Raw genomic sequence first — 18,122 nt, forward strand, 5'->3', positions numbered from 1 at the left:
ATCAAGCTGCTTCAGATCTGAAAACATCCACTGGTGTTTCTGTCCATCCTTCCACTGTGAGAAGACGACTCTGCGCTGTGGGTCTGAAAGGATGTGTAGCTGATCAAGAAGAACCTCACTGAGAAAAGGAGACGGACACATCAAACAAAGAAGCTGAACAACGGACTGACCACCCCAGAGTCCAGACCTCAACACCACTGAATGTGTTTGATTACTTCAGAAAATGATCAACCAGCTTCTCAGACTGAACTTTGGAGGTGTGTCTGCAGATTCTTTGAGGAACTGAAAGTGAGTCTCCTGAAAAGAATGGAAGCTGGAATAAAGGGAAAGAGTGACTCACTGAACACTGAACACTCAAACAGCTGAGATTAGATTTAGTTTTTGAGGCTGATCTGTTAAATGCTTTTTGCTCTATTGATCCTGAAAAACGAATGACCTGTACTTAACTGCAGCTCTGATTAAAAATTAAATAAATAAAAGGGGGTCTCTGACTTTTGCACAGCATTGTCCCCACACATTCCCCTACCTCAGTCTGCTGCTCTGCTCTGCCAGCCCAAATAAGACTCTTTTAAAGCACATAAATGGCCCTTTAAACCTCTCTTTGTACTGCTGCCCCTCAGCCCATCTAATGCTGCCCGCAGTAGGTTGGCACGGCCCAGGTCGACGGTGGCGTTCTCCGGGTGCCAGGGGCTTTTTCCAGCGCCCGGTGCCCAGCTCCTGGTGCCCATTGTTTGCCCATTGTAGAGGACCTGAGAGAGACCAGCGGGAAAACAAAGGCACCAGCCCTGGCGGCGCGGCTGTGGCGATTTTGCATGCACCTGGCATTGCCGCAGACGAGGGACATTATTAATTGCTAATACATATTTATGTGGCACAAATTTGCCATTTGTTTATGCATAAAATTATCAATAGGCACGGGGCGCTTAGCCAGAGAAAATGGTGACCTTTTTAAATAGTAATATATGGAGCTCTGTGCGTTGCGTGAGCGTGTGCATGTGTGTCGTTTATGAATATGAACATGAGACAGAGGAGTGTGAAAGTGAGAAGAAAAGCAGATCGACGTTCAGACATTTGGTGTTGTTTGATGCATATAAGAAAGATGAAGTTGCCAACATAGGTTATATATATATATATATATATATATATATATATATGTATATATGTCACCGTTGTTAGAAGAAAACCTCCATTTTTGACGTTTTCCAGTTTTTGACATAATTTGAAAGTGCCTGTTGATCTTTACATTGTATGTAAATCTCATGATGAATGGACCAGAAGAAACGGCCCAAAATGACTTGGAAAAAATTCTGGTTCCACTGACTTACATTAAAAGTAAAGTATGTTTTTTCCTTCTCCTGTAAAGTTACCATTTTGGAGGTTTTCCTCCGACAACTGCAATATATGTGTATATATATATATATTATTGTCACATCACATTTACATTAGGAGATGCAGCGTACACAGGGGATAGAATACTGATATATATATATATATATATATATATATATATATATATATATATATATATATATATATATATATATTACAGATTATGCAAGGTATGGATAGAAGATATACAAAATGTCAATCTATATGTGCAGGTTTAGAATTGCTACATTGATGTTACAGTAAGATCAGAGTGAGTCTGTTGTGAGATGTGGATGCGGTGTGGATTGATAGGCTAAGCGGTTTGGCAGCTTCAGTGATTTAACACAGCTAGCTAGTTGACAAAGCAGCACAGCTGGCGTCTGTAGCATGTAGTTCCGGCGTAAATGAGTTAGACAGCTGAGATCTTTAGAAGCAGCAACATAGCAAACTTATAAAATAAACTGTCAGGTTTCTTAGAATAAATACAATGACAGCACTCACAGGAAACAAATAGAAATATAATTATCCAAAAAATGCACCTTAATAATCTAATAATTCTAATCTAATCTAATAAAATAATAATGAATATTCTTTCCCCATTTCAGCCAGTGAGCCAGGCTGACCTGTGGCTGCATATCTGTTTCAGACTGTTCTCTGCAGTTTCACTATCATGGCATATCTCAAGCTTTGTGATAGGATTGGAGGAGCATTGCCCCCTGAACTTTAGTTATAAGGGGTCCAATGACCTGATGCTCCTTGTCGTTGGTGTTTATGCCTGTATTGAGGTGTAGATATTGACAGTGTGTGAAATACACCCTGGTATTTGGGGGGGTCCCATGCTGGCTGGCTACTCCAGTGTTGGCTGGCGGCTAACTCACTTGACATAGTGATGCTGATGCTTCAATGGCAACAAAATGTTTGGTTGAAGCAAGTAAAGTTTATTTATATAGCGCTTTTTACAACAGGTGTTGTCACAAAGCAGCTTTACAAGGAAATGAGCATTACAAAAAGAAGTCCGGGTCCGAGCCCCCATGAGCGTCGCCAGTGGCGACAGTGGCAAGGAAAAACTCCCTAAGAGAAACAGGAAGAAACCTTGAGAGGAACCAAGACTCAGAAGGGGAACCCATCCTCCTCTGGTCGACACCGGATAGTAAACATTGTTAGTATAAAGTATTATAGTACAAAAACAGGGAAAACAGGTGGAGCAAATGATTAATTTGATTAGTTTAGTTCATGCAGCAGCAGCATCAGTGGGGTCAGGTTGTGAAGGTGAGGTTTGCACGGCGAGCGGTGGCATCGGATCAAGGCAGAAGAGGCAGCAGCATCAGAACGCACAGGATGGGCAGCTGTTCAACTCGGTTGAACAATTGTTGGTAACACTTTACTGTAGGGTACTGTTCATAAGGCTACATGACACTTACATAAGGTTGTCATTACAACTGACCTAACCCTACGTAACTGTTTATAAATGCTTGTTCCAATAAGCGTCACTCGCTATAAAGGTTACATTTGCCAATTTTTATCAAAGTCAGCTAAAGTAGCCTTTATGACAGATGATGCCTGTTGTAATAAGCATTCATAAACAGTTATGTAGGGCTATGTCAGTTGTAATAACAACCTTATATAGGTGTCATGTAGCCTTATGAACAGCACCCTACAGTAAAGTGTTACCCAATTGTTCTTCAGGAAAGTCTCTTTTCTAGTTTTGTGAGTTCAGGCCATGCATTCAACATGGCGGTGGTAGTATGAGGGAAGACGGATTGAGGGAGCGGGGTGGGACTCTGAGGAACTTGGGCTGGAGTTCTGGGCAGCTTCTGCCTGTAGCTAGCTGTAAGGCCAGACCCCTCATAGCTGTAGCAGGACTGATGTAGGGCTGAGGAACAGAGAGGAGATGGGGTGGCTGTGGGGGTTGCAAACCCGTTGTCACTGTAACGGAAGGCGAGGAGGTGAACTTCAGTTATAACATAACTACATAATTTGCTCTTCCGCACATTAACTGAGATCTTCTTCGTCTCCTTTTCTGTCTTCAGTGTGAGAAGTGAGAAACACTCTTTACGCCAAACTCTTGGGAAACTGGGCGAGTTTTCAGATTTACCCTGAGGCAGAGCAGAGCTGCATCTCTAGTTAAGAATCCCAATTTTATCCCTAACAAACAGCATAACTTCATAATAAATTTATTTTTAAGGACCCACAGAATTTTGATTTTGAGACATTCCTGGGGTCCAAGAGGTTTATTAGGGGGTCCTAGACCCCCCAGGACCCCCTATATATCGTACCTTGGATGTTGATGTGTGTGTGGCAGTGGCTGAGTGGCTGCCAGCTCTGCGAATGCACTCACTCAACTCAATAAGGAATAAATTAGTCCTGTTTCAAGTGACTCTTTCCTTTTCTCCACAAACACATTTACTTTCTATTAATGCCTGATCTGCTCTGCCTGCAGCCAAGTGGCCGCCAGACTCTATTACCATAAAGATTAGAACAAAGCTCTTTACATGCAGGTGAACACACACACACACACACACGCTCCTCTTCCTTTTCACAGAAGGTCCCTGTTTATGAGTGAATGTCCCGTGTTTTTATTTCGGGATGCTAATGTCTGTCCTCCTCTCTTCTCCCTCTCTCAGGATTCTGCTGTTCACCGATGGGTCTGTGGTCCGAAGACAAGTGCTCGTCTCCGTCGGCCTGTTAGTAGGTCAGAGCCTATTTATTATTGTTTTTTCCCTATTTATCACTTCCTCCCATCGCGCCCCGTCCCACCAGGACAACGTACTGGGGTAAACAAATCAATTATGTGGCAGTTTACGATGCCTTGAAAAGTGCACAGCCAATCAGCATCATGACTCCTCTAATAGCGGTCAACGGCCAAGCAGTTTCCATGGATACGTGTGAGTGTCAGCCAATAAAAGGCCGTCTTCCGGTCCAGCAGAACATCCTATCAGCCAATCGCAAAACATGAAGAGCAAAGGTTGGGTGCTCAGTCAGGACCCTCACCCTGTAGGCAGAGCGAGTGGCACAGAGAGAGAGAGAGAGAGAGAGAGAGAGAGAGAGAGAGAGAGAGAGAGAGAGAGAGAGAGAGAGAGAGAGAGAGAGAGAGAGAGAGAGAGAGAGAGAGAGAGAGAGAGAGAGAGAGAGAGAGAGAGAGAGAGAGGTTATTACTATATGAATAGATAAAGAGAAGAGAGAGAAAGAATGAAAGAAAGAGAGAGACAAGTGAAAGACAGAGTATAAGGTTATTGTTATAGGAATTAATAAACAGGAGAGAGAGAGAAAGAGAGAGACAATGGGTTTATGGCTACAGATACTAATACAGAGAAGAGAGAGAGCTACAGGGAGAGATAGTTAAAGAGGAAAGAGAGAAACAGAGAGAGAGAGAGAGAGAGAGAGTGAGAGGGAGGGAGGGAGGGAGAGAGAGAGGCCAGGGGGTCAGCTGGAGGACTGTGTTGGGTGCATTGTGTGTCTGCAGCAACAATGCACAGCAGCTGAGAGAGTCGCCCCTGACCATCCCTCTGCGGCCAGCCTGCACCCTGACCACACACACACACACGCGCATATATCCCCGCACACACACACACACGGGTCACTGCTGAGCTACTCAGCTGCCGATGCAGTCAGCTGGAAAGTGCCCCACTCCCAAAATCAAATTGTTTTTCTGTCAAATACACTCAACTGCACGCTTGACAGGGCATCATATTGTATGACATATGGGTTTTGCTCCTGACACTGTCCAGGAAAGATAGCCAAGCATGAAGCTCTGAGATCGTGTGTGTGTGTGTGTGTGTGTTTGCGTGTCAGTATGATACACACTATGGAACAGCGTTCATAGAATAGATGTGCATATTTCTATAATAATGCACTTTGTAGAATTTCAGCTCGGTTCTCACTGCTGACTGATACCAGCTGATAACTGAGGAAAATACTCATTTAAAAGCTTTTCATATCTGTGAGCTTCTCTCCAGCACACAACAGCTGTGCTGCAGTACAGCACTGAGCAAAAGTCACCTTTCATTTATTATTTAATTTCCAGTCAAAACAGCCAATAAGTACAAGTTATTCATTTTTCAGGGACAGGAAGGAATCAGAAAACTTCAACATCTGAATATACCACATTTTTCAATATTCAGTGTGTCTCTCTTCACCTTTATTCCAGCTTCCATTCTTTTCAGGAGACTCACTTTCAGTCCCTCAAAGAATCTGCAGACACACCTCCAAAGTTCAGTCTTAGAAGCTGGTTGATCATTTTCTGAAGTAATCAAACACATTCAGTGGTGTTGAGGTCTGGACTCTGGGGTGGTCAGTCCATTGTTCAGCTTCTTTGTTTGATGTGTCCGTCTCCTTTTCTCAGTGAGGTTCTTCTTGACAGCTACACATCCTTTCAGACCCACAGCGCTGAGTCGTCTTCTCACAGTGGAGTCATTCATAGTAGTTTGAGGAGAAATGGTACATTGTAGAGAAACTTACAGATTTCTTTACAGTGGTTTTGATAGGAACCAGGGGTCTCCATGTCTACAACACAAAAATAGCCAATATTTATAATATTTTATTTACTATCCAAAGCCACCAGTGAACCTACATGTATCTGAGTTTTTTGGATTGTTGAGGATGGTAAAATAGCAGTTAATCTGAAAAAAATAAGTTGTCTTTGGGGACTATTTTGCAACACAGCACCTTGCATGGGTGCCTCTGCCATGAATAGATTAAAATACATTTTAAACCAAAAGCATAAAACAGTGTCTCAGACATCAGGCACTGCATTCACAGCCATTTCATTTAATAACTTTCTTTGAGGGAGCTTTTAGAGGTGGACGTCTGGTTCCTATCACCACCACTGTGAACAATTCAGACTCTAGAACAGAGCATTTCACACCAAACCACTCTGAATGCGTTTGTTTACATCTTAACCATTTAATTTTGCAGAGTTTTTGAAAAATAGTTGGCAGTTCCCTTTAAGTGCTTTTATCCTGATGGGGACAGTGTTGGTGTCTACCAGGTCTTTCTTCTTTCTCTGCAGATATTAATCATGTTTTTGAACTCCAGTTTCGGAAGCTCCTTTTTTTACCTCTTTGCCTTTGACTTTCTCCCTCCTTGTGCAAGTCAATATGAATAATTGTTAATCATTTTTGACTTGTCTAGGTACAAACAATTTAAAAGGTACCCTCAAAAAGGTACAACAGCAGTTTTGAGGTCCAACTGTGCACTTTAAATACATTTTTCCCCCCAGGTGAAAAGCATCTTGGTGTACCTTTTTATATGGTTTTAAAACAGAACAATAAAATTATGACCCAGTGTTTTGTCTAGGGCCCTGTGGAATCAGTAACACAGGGCACTGAAAGATGGAACTGATGCTGATGGACTAAAAGCTGGAGGAACAGACCGATAGAGTTTTTGAAGCCATTTTATTAAAACCAGCCACAATAAAAAGGTGTGCTGTGAGACCTAGAACCACACTGGAGGAGTCAAACTGTGAACAGCACCAAAGAAGAGAACAAAACCTACCACACTCACCTACTCTGAGACAAAGTGCTTAGCTAACTTAAAAAAGGAAACGGAAGCCAACTACTCTACACTTTCCTGGCCAGTAATTGGAAGTACATGTGGCCCACTGACCAAGGGAACTAGACAGAGTAGACTTCTACATGGTGAGAATGTATAGGTGCCCTTCTTACGTGTTTGAAACCCCAGATGGTACACATAATCAAACAATTTGTAAAACAAAGTTAAAATGTGTGCAGGTAAAATACCAAATCTAAAGCACTTCCCCATCACAAGAGTTAAAGTCTTAAAACTAAGTTAAGAAGCACCAGTAATATACCTGAAACAAAAAGATACTCAAAACCAAGATACTCAAAACCCAGATACTCAAAACCAAGATACTCAAAACCCAGATACTCAAAACCAAGATACTCAAAAACCCTCAAACTCCAAAAACCCTCAAACTCCAAAAACCCTCAAACTCCAAAAACCCTCAAACTCCAAAAACCCTCAAACTCCAAAAACCCTCAAACCACAGCAGACCCATCAACCCCCATATCTTCAGCCATCTTGAAGGTCTCTTTTAAAGCATAGGCTCCTCCCCTAGCTATACTAGCCAGACCTCTGATTGGTTTGAGGTCCTCCTTACATGACTGATTGCAGACCAGGTACACCTGTGAAGAGAGAGACCAGAAGAGAGACAGTGACAAACAAAAAAGCCAGCATAGATGCTCACACACAACAAAAATGAAAAGCCTGGAGTGCATTGAGGGTGAGTTGAGTCAATACAACTAAAAAATAATTGTGATGTATTAAAGTACAATTACACTCTCTAACTAAAGGTACTGATGACATAACCTTGTGGGCACCACCCCAGTCAGTGTTCTCTGAGTGTAATCACCTCCAAAATATCTCCTGAAAAATCAATGACTTGTGCATAATGGCTGTTTTGACTGACTATAATAAGTGGAGGGTGGTCTCGGACTTTTACACAGTACTGTATCTTTTGAACCACACTGTTTCGGTCTGCATGCACTTCTCACTCGCTGCTCAGGAGCCGTTGACAAGTAACTCTGTCTCACCAAAAATGTTGCTCCGGAGGTTTCTTCTCTACGGGAATATAAACACTGAAAGATTGTTTCTCATAAAAGCGTTGGAGGAGCGCTCTGAGAATGGGATAACATAGCAGCGCACGGTTCTGGTGTAAACACACTTGGTCGACCTCTGACCTGCCTTCCTCTAAGAGCGTGTTTAAAGGAAGGTCCACCTACAGCGGCCCGCTTCCACAGGAAGTTGTGCCATGTAATGGGAAGTTGTAGAGCTGTAAAGTTGTTTCGGATGAGGCCCTGCTGACCCTCGATTGCTGTGCAGCGTCCTGACTCATGTGTGCAGGTAGCACGTTTGTGTCAACTTGTCAAAACCTGTAAATCTGGAGTGTGTTATTCATTTCAGTTTGCATGTGTGTAAAGGGACGCAGTGTTAGAATAAGCTGGGTGTCATTCTTTGGTCGTATAATGAAGGTTTCTAGAGTTTTTATAGACATTGATGTTCTGATTAATAGACTGAGCAGTTCAGATTCAGCAGTTTTAACGTTGATACCCAGACGGCGAGCATATATCGGTCAGCTGGCTTGATAAGGTCGGGACCCCGCTGACTTTCTGCCACTTCTGATCCACCCTTGGACCTCCCAGATTACTGTCCTGCATACAAGCTCTGCCTAGTTTTTAATCTCCTCAAGTAGATTTTAAATCATCGCTGTCCAACGAAAAACAAAAATCTCCACAATAGTAACTTTACAGGAGAGGGCAAAAACCCTCTTTAGTTTCAATGTAACTTAATGGAAAATGTTTTTATTCTAAGCAATTTTGGAGCGTTTCTATTGGTCCAATCATCATAAAATTTTCACACAATGTAAAGGACAGCAGCTGAGCTCAAATGATGCAGAAAAGAATGGAGATACATGTTTTTCATTGGACAGCGATGAAATATACATAGTCTTTTATTTTATAAAATAAACTCAGACATATATTACCAACAACAGCTGAGAGAGAAAAAACGAATAACTAGGCCTAATATAAAATGCTTTAATTGAAAATGTTGTTGCTGACACTGTGCAAGATTAAAATTATTTACTAAACAAATTTGCAAAGTATAACTAAAGAAAAGAAGGTAGGAAAAAATCAGTAAATTGGACTGTGAGTGGAAAATGAGCGATGAGCAGTGGAATTTTGTCTAAGACTCTGCTTAAACACTGGTAGGCCGGCCGGAAAACGCTGAGCAAAACACCAGTGGACCACCAGCTTTGCCATCAGTGCCATCACTATCCTCCTGTTATCAGGGTAGATAGATGACAAAGCTAGGCAGCAAGGCTATATACTGACATTATGGTAAAACAGAAAACATGACAACATGGAGCCTCTAACTTGATAAGGTCAAGCTACTGGGTGACCGCTGTGGACAGAGAAGAACAGAGGCTTAGCTGGCCTTTATATTAAGCTTACAACATTAACATTTCTGCTTCACCTGTCAAAGACATCCTTAAAAAAACTGAACACAATTAATCAGTGTGACCAAAACCTTGCAACAGATGCTTCCAAACAATGCATTTGTGGGTGTGGAAAGGTCACAGTTTGTGTTGGTCATCCTCTAGTCCTTCATCAGTGGTCACAGGACGCTGCCCACAGGACGCTGTTGGCTGGATATTTTTGGTTGGTGGACTATTCTCAGTCCAGCAGTGACACTGAGGTGTTTAAAAACTCCAGCAGCACTGCTGTGTCTGATCCACTCGTACCAGCACAACACACACTAACACACCACCACCACGTCAGTGTCACTGCAGTGCTGAGAATGACCCACCACCCAAACAGTACCTGCTCTGTGAGGGTCCATGAGGGTCCTGACCACTGAAGAACAGGGTAAAAGGGGGCTAACAAAGTATCAGAGAAACAGATGGACTACAGTCTGTAACTGTAGAACTACAAAGTGCACCTATATAGTAAGTGGAGCTGATAAAATGGACAATGAGCGTAGAAACAAGGAGGTGGTCATAATGTTATGCCTGATCGGTGTAAGTGTTAGTATATCTTTGTTGTTGCTTGTTTATGTGTACATGCAGTACCCATGTTGGCAGACTGATACCACATGCGCTTTAAGGCTTTGTGGGTATTGCTAGCTTCTTTATTTATTCATGAAGCAGCTGTCTGGACCCATAAAGTTAAGCTACTTGGTGAGAACTATGGACAAATAGAGACTCAGTTAGCTTGCAACATTTGAAACAGATGAAGTGAATGAACTTTCTGCTTAGCTTATCAATGAGATCCTCAATCCATCTATCCTAGTGACTAAAACTGACATATATTTGGAAAAAAAATTAGTTCAGCTGTATGGGATTTTTGCTAGCATTGCCCAACCTTGCAACCGTTGCAATTTGACTGCAGTGCTAGTGTTTTTACAAGCAATTTAAAGCTGGTAACTTGATTGCTGGCCTCGATAAAGCAATATAAATGTTAGTATAACTTGTTTTTGCCTGTTTATGCATACATGTTGTACCTGTGTTGGCATACCTATACTAGGGCTATGCAGGGCTATGCAGGCATTGCTAGCTTCTTCATTCGTTCATAAAGCAGCTGTCTGGCCAAAACAGAGGCAGCATCCAGCTTCATGTTGCAGATGTGCGACTCAGCACAGTTAGCATAGACAATGTAAGCAATATTTTCAAAGATAAACATCTGATTTAATGAGCTGTGCAGTTAGCAGTTTTTAACATTTGTTAACTAGTTAGCAAAGCTAAACTGCTGGTTTCTGTAGCATGACTAGTGCTGCTTTAAAGAATTTGCCAAATGCATTTTTTCCAGTGGTGGACAGTAACGAAGTAAATGTAATTCGTTTCTGTACTTAAGTAGTTTTTTCCTGTATCTGTACTTTACTGAAGTTTTTCCATTTTGGGTGACTTTTTACTTTCACTCCACTACATTTCAAAGTCAAATATTTACTTTCACTCCACTACATTATGAGAAATCTGTCGCTCCTTTTGGTTTATGTGTGCATAAAAACGTAATGTCAAAATGAAAGAAGCGCAAAGTAAGAACACCAATCAGGGCACAGCGCTCACTTAGTTTTGAGCTTGTTTTGACCTGTTGGTCATACCGACCCAGTGCAGCACACGGTTCAACATCAGTGCAGCAGCGTAAAATTTTGGGAGAGTCTATTCAACATAAATGATGAACTAACCTAACTTTGTGTAAATAGACCACAATATAGAAATATGTACACATATGCAGTTGAGACTGACGTGTCTTTTTCCTGAATTTATACAAACAATATTTCATTTTATAGTAAATTTGTTTTGTTTAGTTTATGTTTATGAACAGAGACCTACAGATGCAGTTTAGTAAAGGAAACTCATTTGTGAATCTGAGTTTAAAGTTTTTATTAACTAAGTTCAAATAAATCTTAAACTGAAACTTTGCTTGTCCGCAAAAAGTGAATTCAGAGCCACTCAGTTCTACCTGATGGAAACTGTTTGCCTTCAGTGCCATCAGCGTCACTAATTAATGACCTTCTATTAAAAGACCGGTTTACCAAGAGAGACACTGGAGTATTTTCACCTAAAATTAGTTAATGAAGCGAGTCTTGTTATAAAAATGATAACAGGACATCAGAGACATAATTAATCTGTTAGTACTTTTACTTTCGATACTTAAGTACATTTGAAGGCAAATACTTTTGTACTTTTACTCAAGTGGAGGTCTAAAGGGAGGAACTTTACCTTGGGTATCTCTACTTTAACTCAAGTTCATGGTTTGTGTACTTCATCCACCACTGATTTTTTGGCGTACTTGCCATATATATACTGGCATTATGGAAAAATAGTCTAGCTAGGTCCATAAAGTCAAGATAAAAACTGTTCTGCGACAGTTGCTTTGAAAGAATGCATTTGTAGGTGGAGCTTGGAAAGATCATCTGGACTCCAAAGCTTGTGTTATTACAAGTAAACTTAATTACTGGCCTCAGAAATGCTTTATAAATGTTATTGCCTGTTTATATGTACATGTTGTACCTGTGTTAGCATACCTAACATGCACTCCAGGGCTATGTGGCTATTGCTAGCTTCTTCATCCATTCATGAAGCAGCTGTCTGGCCAAATGGGTGCGTCCAGCTTCATGTTTGCACTGAGAAGATCTACAGCTCATCGGCACTGTGTTCTTGGTCTGTGTTTGTATGTGTCCAGGCCCCTTGTGCCCGATAACATAGAGCCTGTTTACGTGCCCTGGGCCCCTGGGTTGTAAATACATATGGAATAATGGAGGCAGAATGTCCACAGCGTTATACAGAGCCATGAGGGATGGAGGCCGGGCTTTTAGCTGGGTCTTGGCCTTCAGCATGCCTTTCCACTGACTGCTACATGGCCTCAAGCCACTGTCAGAGCTGAGCAGGCTTCATATGGCTGGGGCTCTTTACTCTAAAAGGGGCTGGAGTGGACCAGTCTTGGTGCTTTGAGAGGTATGTTAACCCAGGTCTGCTATCTAAGGCAAATCTTGCTCATAGGTTAAGTCTGTTGGTCTCTTTTTCTGCCCCTCTGTCGCTCTGTCCCTCTGTGGACTACTCCGGGAACACATCATCTGTCATTAGCATCCCTGGCTGGGGGGGGGTGACAGATTGTCCTGCAGTAGTTCCCTATATTCCCTGTCGAGCAGCGGGCCCAATATGCCCAGCGTCACTCTATTCCCAGTCTCTCCCTGCCAGAAGTCCCCGTAGACCCGCGCTCCTCCAGCCCTTCCGCTTCTCCAGCCATAGCCCAGCTTCCCTCACCTCGCCTGGGCATTGTTGTTCCGAGCTAATTGGGGTAGATGAATGCATGCGGTCGTTACTGCTCGTGGTGCATGAAGACGACCGTTTCCGTGACTAGATGCTCACACAGAAGGACGAGGCTCTTGAACGAATTACGCCATTACGTGTGTACCGTTACGTTCCGAGGGATGGCGCGTGCATCTTGCGATGCATGGTAATAAGAGGGCAGGCAGCGGCCGAGGTCCCTCATCAGCATGGCAATTGCATTATCATATAAACAGGCAATATCCAGCACGCATACAGTCCTGCTCCATGTGATGCAGGCTGGGTGTCAGGGCTTGTAGTCGCCTCAATTCAATTTATGTCGAGACAAAACAATACATGAGAGGACCCTCTGGAGGAGTCGGAGGAAGCAGTGCTACTCGACGAATCAAACACTCTCTGTTTGTTTGTTGGAACTGGTTCTCAATAAAGGCTCGTAATGCAGCAAAGCTTCACAGAAAGTGGGTAACGGACGCTGATTTACGAGATCAACATCTCCTGAACCGATATCAAACCTTCTACACGGATCTGGCTCTGATTCGAAGTACAGCTTGGACGATATAAACATTATCACAGATACTGACATTCATTTTTAAGGAGCTAGAAATTACAATAACCAACAGTAGTGCAGTTCTGGGGGTGCAGCTTCCCACTATGCATAGCTGTTTTGCTATACATACACTCCGGTCAGTTTTGTAGGCCAATAATTGGTTGAGTGTTGTGTTAGTCATTATATTGCAAATGGTCAATTACAGTCAACAAGACTATTTTAATTTAGAACATGGATTCTAAATTATGGGGCTGATCTGGACACGCAGGCCTGTGTTAACCTTTAAGGCTGTGGCTAAAAACATGGCTAATTCTCTTCTCCAGTAAAATATATATATATATATATATATATATATATATATATATATATATATATATATATATATATATATATGTATATATATGTATGCAGCGCTATCTGTTGTACAAATTAATTTACTTGATATGTAAAGTTTGATCTAACAAAGCCCAAAAGTCGTAGATTTTTACACAAGCTACATTTTTGAACAAGGAAACACATGAATGGAAATGTGTCGCATATCAGTTGTATTTTATTGTTACTCTGATTAAACAAAACAATAATAAGCACTTACTGATCCGATCCGCACTCTGAATGAGCTCGAAAAGTCACAGTGCTTCCTTGAAATAAAGTGCATGATAGAAAATGTATGCGTCTTTTATACAGTGATAGAAAATGCAGATTGTGCGTACCGATACATGACTGCTCTGGCAGCAGATTGAAACGAGTTATTGCTAAATTGCTTGTCATATAGAGATCTTTAGGCTTAACTAGATGTCTTCATGCTAAAAGTCATCTTCTGATAACAAGCTGAGTGGTCTTCAGCCCGGAGGACACAGCGTCCGTGATTTCCAAAAAGAATTTCAAATACTGGTTTTCAGCCTTGTACCTTACATACAGAGATTTCCCCAGATTCTCTGAATCTTTTAATGATATTATGTACTGTAGGTGATGGAAATCAAAAGTTCTTTGCTGTTTTATGTTGAGAAACGTTTTTCTTGGATTGTTGCACTATTTGATGGTCTTTCACAGAGTGGTGAACCCCTCCTCATCTTTACTTCTGAAAGACTCCGCCTCTCTGAGAGGCTCTTTATACCCAATTATGTTACTGACCTGTTGCCAATCAACCACCAGGTGTTTTTTTTAGCATTACACAACTTTACCAGCCTTTTGTTGCCCCCGTCCCAACTTTTTTGGAACGTGTTGCCGGCATCAAATTCAAAATAGACATATATTTTTCAAAAAACAATAAAGTTTCTCAGTTTCAACCTTTGATATGTTGTCTTTAAAGCATTTTTAATGAAACATAGGGTTTAAATGATTTGCTCATCATTGTGTTTTGTTTTTATTTACATTTTTTTGCTATTTTGGAAATGGGTTAGTTCTATGATTGAGTTTCTTTGCGTTTAACAGTTTGGGCAACAACTGGCCTAGCAATATTTGTATAGAGTATAAAAGCATAAAGCATACATACATACATCATCTAAACCGCTTATCCTTCTGGGTCACTGGAGCCTATCCCAGCTGTCATTGGGCGGAAGGCAGGATACACCCTGGACAGGTCACCAGTCCATCGCAGGGCAGGCAGACAGACAGACATATACAATCACACACACACACACCTAGGGGCAATTCAGCATTTCCAGTTGGCCTGACTGCATGTCTTTGGACCGTGGGAGGAAACCGGAGTACCCAGAGGGTACCCACACAGACACGGGGAGAACATGCAAACTCCACACAGTGACCCAGGTCGCCCGGCCGGGAATCAAACCCAGGCCATTCTTGCTGTGAGGCAACAGCGCTGCCCACTGCGCCACCATGCCACCCAAGCATAAAGCAATAAATTTTTATTGTAAACAAGCAATTTTTTAGCTTCCATTAGAGCTGGGAAGTATGTTTTAGTTCACATCCATGTTCAGTTTTTCAGTTTTTTATTTCATGACGTCGTTGGAGCACAGCAGCTGCCCTTTACATTGGGTGATAATTTCATGATGAATATACAGAGAGAAATGCTTTAAAATTACTTAGAAAAAAATCTCATTATATTAACTTACGTTATACGTTCTGAGCATTTTTCCTTTTTTCCATTTTCCATTTTTGAGATACTCGTTTAATATTTTGGCAACGTTATGTAACGTTTACAGAGACTTTATCGGTGCTTCGATTGCAGTAATTTTCGATGATGCCTGTAAATCGCTGGTACATGTTTAGCAGCCAAACAGTAACTCGGTCATGCCCCAGTTCAAAGCAAACCCCATCGATGTGAGATTTTCAGTGTGCATCATGCATAAACATTGCCTGTTTTTATTCAGGTGAAGGAAAAAAGAACGCTCCCTCTCTCTCTCTCCCTCTCTCTCTCTCCCTCTCTCTCCCTCTCTCTCTCCCTCTCCTGTGGGTTAAGGTAATGTCTGTTCCTCGGGGGCTTTCTCCTCCTCCAGCTGAACAGAGGGAGAGGAGGAGAACAGGTATCTCTATTATTCTCCACCTTCGCTAGCGGTGCTGGGCCCCGGCCAATTAAGCCCATTAAACCCAACAAAACACCCCCATTAGCAGGAGGAATTGTTACACAACTGCTGATGATTTAAAAGAATACTCAAGAGTGATTCCTCGTACTATCCTCCCAAATCTGTTTCTTTCCCCCTTTCATCTCAGATGCCTCGCTTTCAGCGCTATACAGCTCAGCCTCGGGTGTTTTACTCGCCGAGAATCATTAGCCTGCGCGGCTCGTCGCTATGCAGTTAACAATGGCAGTGCAGTAATCATACAGTAACTACTTTGTTTTGGTAAAAATGGCCGTACGAAAGTGGTTGGAAGTCATAATGTTTCCAAGATATGTTTTGCTGCACTCATATGCAAAAATCGGACGCCAAACCTGAGCATGAACTGGTATTAAAGGCATAAAAAAAGGTTTAATTTGTTGTGTAGCATTAAATCCCTCAGTCTTATCAATTCACGATTTTATATGTTCTGATGTTCTGATTTATCAGTGTTCTCTCACTACAACACCCAGCATTCTTTCCGCAAATAAATCATACGACCATTAGCAATGCCAGAGTGGGTAATCTGGAGAGTTGGGGGAATTCCCAGCTGGACGAAAGCATTTTGGACCGGTTACTGTGAGCTAATGTATAAACTCACACATATAAACAGAAGAACTCTTAGAAAAACTATAAATGTTACTTTATTAGTGTGTATCTGTAGTGAATTAAGGGTTAAGCCTCCATCTCAAGTGGTGCAGCCTGAGTTTGGGGAGTGATTCTCTAGAGATTAAGTTAGCTTTGCACAGTACAGTCAATCTCTTTTCCTTGCGTATTCCAGTTTAGAAAGCCAGGGGGCAGAGTGCAGGGTCAGCAATCATGCAGCACCACTGGAATAGAGGGAGTTAAGTGCCAAAAAGGCCCCAGCAGCAGACCTGAGTACTGAACCCGTAACCCTGAGATCAGCCGCCCAGGGCTCTAACAATTTATGGCCACTGCTCCATTAGATTAAGTTAGATTAGATGAAGCTGAAGTTAGTGTCTTCAATTTTCATTCCACCTTAACCCTTGTGTGGTGTTGATGTGTTTGTTACTCAGTGGTCTGGTGGACCCACCACATTAATGTTATTAGTGCCACAACAATTTATGTAAAAATACTAAATGTTTAAAATATCACAAGTGGCCAGTGTAGGGCTCTCCTTTAGCAGCTGTAGCCAGTCAGCAGCCTCACACCCTCACACACACACACACACACACACACACATATATAAACACACACACTAACAGCAGGCCATGTAGGAGGAGAACAGAGTGAAGGACACAGCACCTCCACACTTTTAGTCCCTGCAGGTTCAGCCCAACACCACATGTGTAATATAAATGTGTGGGGGGGTGAACAGAGTGAAGACACTGAAAATGGGTTATTTTATATGTTCTTCACAGAAAATGAGCAAAGACCAAGAATCTGAGGTTGAAATAATAATAAATCACATCATTTTTTCTGGGCGGCACGGTGGCGCAGTGGGTAGCGCTGTCGCCTCACAGCAAGAATGGCCTGGGTTTGATTCCCGGCCGGGTGACCAGGGTCATTTCTGTGTGGAGTTTGCCTGTTCTCCCCGTGTCTGTGTGGGTTTCCTCCGGGTACTCCGGTTTCCTCCCACAGTCCAAACACATGCAGTCAGGCTGATTGGACATGCTGAATTGCCCCTAGGTGTGAGTGTGTGTGTGACTGTGTATGTCTGTCTGCCCTGCGATGGACTGGCGACCTGTCCAGGGCGTATCCTGCCTTCCGCCCAATGACAGCTGGGATAGGCTCCAGCACCCCACCGCGACCCAGAAGGATAAGCGGTTTAGATGATGTATGTATTATTTTTTCTTTTGGTAAACATTGAAAATGGGTCCCACAGAGCTGAACACCACACAAGGGTTAAAGTGTAAAAATACAAGCTCCACTCTAAAATAAGCACACATGGGTCTTTACTACACTCAGATTATTATGAAGGTCAGAACGTTTTAATATTTTAATTATTTTTAGCAGATGCAGTCCTGAAATCAGGGGGTGCTTCACCCCCCCACAGCACCTCTACTTCCCACTTACCAGTTAGCTTGTCAGCTAAACTGGTTTTCTTGTGCACTGACCAGCTAATGGAAAAAAAAAAACATTTCAAAACAGTCTGCTCACAAAAATCCACCGGGAAGCAGTTGCAGTCTTTCAAAAACTCCTCTCACCTTCAAGATACATCATCAGAAGGGGGTTTTCCTGGTCTTTTAACCGGAAAATCTCACTTTAGAGTCTACTGCAGCATCACTGTAGGATGGGTAGGCAGGTCTAGCGATGGTTACTCTTTTCATTCTGTCCAGCGTGTCCCTTTAGCGGGTAAGAAAGGGCCGATTCAGCGTGCCGATGG

General features: G+C 42.3%; 1 protein-coding gene across 2 annotated transcripts in view; it reads left to right on the top strand.

Annotated features, from left to right (window-relative positions):
• sox5 (SRY-box transcription factor 5) overlaps positions 1 to 18,122 on the top strand; it is a 412,851-nt gene that overhangs the window by 67,321 nt on the left and 327,408 nt on the right. For both annotated transcript variants that reach the window (XM_036577717.1, XM_036577716.1), the window contains one exon: positions 3,993 to 4,060. The gene's annotated coding sequence lies outside the window, so the exon portion shown is untranslated. The remainder of the gene's footprint in view (positions 1 to 3,992; positions 4,061 to 18,122) is intronic.

The sequence above is a fragment of the Colossoma macropomum genome, unplaced genomic scaffold (assembly GCF_904425465.1).
Source record: "Colossoma macropomum unplaced genomic scaffold, Colossoma_macropomum, whole genome shotgun sequence".
NCBI lineage: Eukaryota > Metazoa > Chordata > Actinopteri > Characiformes > Serrasalmidae > Colossoma > Colossoma macropomum.